We start from the raw sequence: 4,321 nt of genomic DNA, 5'->3' as shown, positions 1-4,321 counted from the left end.
GTGAGGTAGATAATAATGATGGCTTATCATACCAGTGATAATAGGCACAAACACTCAGGAGTAGAATATTTAATAAAACAAAAAGGGTATACAGTAAAAATGACTACAATCATATGAGTAATCCTATACGGAACTTCCGGAATCCTATCCCAGGACTTCCTATACGGAAACTGGGTTCTGTTTAGGTGAAGAAAACCCAGAACGCTGCATAGTCGGCCCATAGGTCGGGCACGAACCAATGACCAACTACCGGTGTTCAATGGTTTTATTTACTGTATTAGGCCACTGGTGGGCTTGATTTGTGTCACTGTATGGAGACTTTTGTATAACGTATAATAAATCCATATAAAGTCTGCACAATAAAATTTTTTATTCAAAATTAAAATATATGCACAAAGTAGTTGTACCTAAATGACACCTTTTCAGGAACGCATCTTGTAACACAAGAAAAGTACTTTTACAGGAGCAACCGCCTTATTAGAACTTGTCATGTCTAAATATATGAGCATTGCAATTTTTTACTTCCTATTAAGACTTATCATATACTGTTGAGAAAATCATACAGATGCAGATGCTCTTGACTATATAGAACTTTCGCTCTGAACCGGAAGTCACATGATTTCGACTCAAAAGTTTTAAAATTTAAAATAAGATTGCAAATTGCAATCCGGCATTGTCACGATGTTGCAATAAGATATTCGCTCGTTGTCTTTGTAAAGCCATAAAACACTTTCCCAGGCGGTATGGGAGTGTGGAGCTTGGGCACTTCCATTGAATACAGTATAATCTCCAAATACCGGACACTGTCAGGATCCAGAAGTTTGTTCGCTATTCGGAGGCACATGCCGGCGGCCATATTGTATTTAACCTGGTCATTATGAAGTAAAGAATACGATGGATTCCGAAAACGTCAAATTTGCGTTAGGAATATGATGTAAATAATCGTGGTCAACGAACGATTACACCCGATTATAGTCTATCTTAGGTAGGAGGCACAGAGACCCTCGCTTTTCCCGCGACTTGGTCAGGATGATGTGAGAGAGGTTTGTACAGTACTGGACGCAGAGACCCACGCGGACACCGGAGTGACAAAATTAATCGCTTTATTAAGACAAAACATGCTTACAGAGGAGTTCTTAAATTTCTGTCAATTTGTTTTTCTCCTGTCTCGGAGAAGACACAACTGGGTTCATACGGTCCCAGCCGCTGCCCCCTCTAAAAGAGCTCTCGCATTTTTTAACTTTGTGTACTGTGACCATCGAACTTTCCCCGGCTGCCGATCTCTTGCTCACCTTCACGATCTACGATCGGGGAATGTGTCAATTAGATCTTGGAATGCGGCAATTAAATCATATCGCACCCGGTTTCTTCTCAGCCCCAATTCTGTTTACGAGAATGAGTCACTGGTTTATTGACTCTGGTTCGACAGCCGGTTTCCCGTCGAAGAGTGAAGTCACGGCCTCACAGGGCTCCCCTTTTTTAAAAATAATGCTTAATCGGGAGCGTAATTTTACTTGGTGGCTTCGAGCTTCCAGTCCGCGCTTCGTCCGCTCAGATAACAGTGCTTACGCACGCGCGACACTACGAAACGAAAGTCAAGGTCACGTCTTATCAATTGAACGAACAGGTCTTTGAGAAACTGTTATTGATGATGGATCATCCGAGGCGGGCCACAAAGAGTTCACACTCCGATAATTCGAGTCCGACCCCGCTTGTATGTAATAATCCAATTACAACTTTTTTGTTACCACCTGGACCAACCAAAACACATCAAGGAATGCATTACAACAATAAACTGCAAATCGAACATGTTAAGCATATCACAATATTAATCTAATTGAGCAACATGAGTAACGTATATCGTTCATGGATGGTATCAAATATTATGGGTAAATGAATAAAGTAGGCCGTACAATTAATGATACCGAGCATTTTACACAAAATGAGTAACGTATACCGTACATTTACGATATCAAACATTATGAGCAAATGAGGTACATATGCATTAATGCATATTATCACCAAATGAAAATTACAAATGCGTAGACAATTAACAGAATGAGCATTGCATTTTTCATCTTGGTTGCCTGAAAAAAGTATGGTCATGTTTCTCGCGTTTTTTCCCGTTAAAAAATCACCGTTAATTTCGTCTGACGCGCCGACGGCTGGGCACTGTTCCCCTGATCATCCCACACCAACCTCATTCTGAGACTACCGATCTAAAAGTTAGTTTTCACTGACCCATATTCCGGAAGATCACGTGCACTCCCGTAGCTGGGGTTTCCACGCCTCAGACACGGCATTTTCTCCCTTTCTCAGGTATTTGTCGCGCTGTTCCGGCTGGCACCCATCTTAGTTTAATTAATAGGCTAAAACTCGTCCCGGCTATAGACTCAAGCGCGTCAGATCGTAAAAGGTAAAGGAAAGTCAGGGGCTACGACCGAAGTCGAAGTTCTCTCCATCCCGAAGGACTATAGAGAAGTAAAACTGTCAATTATCGATGTAAGCATAAATGTTACCAAATAAAAGGCTTTCTTTTGTAAAACACTTATCATTTTCCTCCTCCACAGCCCACATGAGAACTTCCCTTAGGTTCATCCTGACGCATGATTAACTGATTTCCCCTAAAAGACTGCAACCTTATACTGGTGCCGAGGAGTGGGTTTTCAATAACCCCTATCTCCACCGGGTCGGCTACCTTACAAGAGCTGGTGGTCTCTCGCATCTTCATTGGTCCCCGATCTTTTGCTGGGAGCGTGGGGGTTGTCGCGCAGTCCGCATGCATCCCCATATGGGGTCTACGAGGATAGGGTCACGCTCCTTCTTGAGCGATTCCCGCGGTAATTATTATATCAAAAGATCATACTATTTTAATTTAAAAAATGTTATTATACCGCATTGTCATTCTAATGTAAAAATAGCATAATTTTAAGTCTATATATTGTATATAGACTTAAAATTATGTTATATAGACTTTCTATCTCCTCATTCTCCTTCTTCCCTTTCCTCTTTCTTCTTTTTTTGCCGGCTAAATACTTTTTGTGCGGCTGTTGTCTTTCGTAAAAAAGTATGCTTCGCATGTTTATAAAGTGGTGTGAAGTATTAAATAGTTTATGTTATAATAAAATATGATCAAAATAAAANCTAGTAAATATTTGTCCAAAATATTAATAAATCCTTGTAAGCCTCTAACTGAGTCGGCAATCAGAACTATATCATCTGCATAGGCCAATATTTTAATGTTAATGCCATTCACCTCGATACCTTGATAGTTAGAATTAGTTATTTGTTTAATTAAATTATTTAAATATACACTAAACAAAACAGGACTTAAAACACAGCCCTGTTTAACACCATTAACAGTGAAAAAAGACCTAGAACATAGACGATTCCATTTAATCTTCACATTAGACTCTTTATATAATTCAGTAAGCAAGGAAACAAATTTAAAACTAATACCATATTTAAAGAGTATTTACCACTTTAAATTCCTATGTACTGTATCGAAAGCTAATGACAAGTCAACAAAAAATGCATAAACTTTTCTCCTTTTTTTCATTAATGTCTTAGTAATAAGAGTATGCAGAATAAAAATATTGTCTAGCGTAGAATATTTTTCACGAAATCCGGCCTGATTCTCAAATAAAACATCGTTTAAATTTAACCAGGTAATCAACCTATAATACAATATATTACAAAATATCTTTGACACACAGTTCAGTAAAGAAATTCCTCTGTAATTACTAGGGATCAACTTAGATCCATTTTTATATACTGGACATAAAATAGCACTACTCCAATCTTTTGGGACTTCCCCAGATCTTAAGATCCTATCAAAGCTTCTAAGCAATATCGGAAAAACAGAATCCATTCTCCAAAATTCAGAAGGTATCCCATCATCCCCAGGCGCAGTACCAACTTTAATTTTATTTAAAACATAACTCAATTCAGAGTTCAAAATATTGCTTCTTTGAGACTACCCAAATCACAGGTTGTCTTTACCCGGACTTTGAGGCTACCGCTAGGGAGGGTCTGGATAGATTTTACACCTATGTTTAAGGTTCTAGGATCTATGTTTTCTTGGAGGGAGTCCATGACCTCTTCTGGGCACAGTCTCTCTCCCTCGGCAGTTTCAATTGGCTCTATGATCAAGTCCTTATTAGAGTTTTGTTGGGAGGCATTGCTCATCACTTCACTGATCATATTGGTTGTTTGACTACAATTAAATTTGCTTTTTTTTTACTATGCTAGCGTAGCTTTCTTGGTTGGTTTGCGGTTTAGATCGTAGAGCAAGCACCATCCCGTATAGGCTATTAGCCAC

This window comes from Centruroides sculpturatus, unplaced genomic scaffold, assembly GCF_000671375.1.
Source record: "Centruroides sculpturatus isolate CEXI.00-Female unplaced genomic scaffold, Cexi_2.0 scaffold247, whole genome shotgun sequence".
Taxonomy (NCBI): Eukaryota; Metazoa; Arthropoda; class Arachnida; order Scorpiones; family Buthidae; genus Centruroides; species Centruroides sculpturatus.
Note: the sequence above shows the minus strand (reverse complement) of the source record.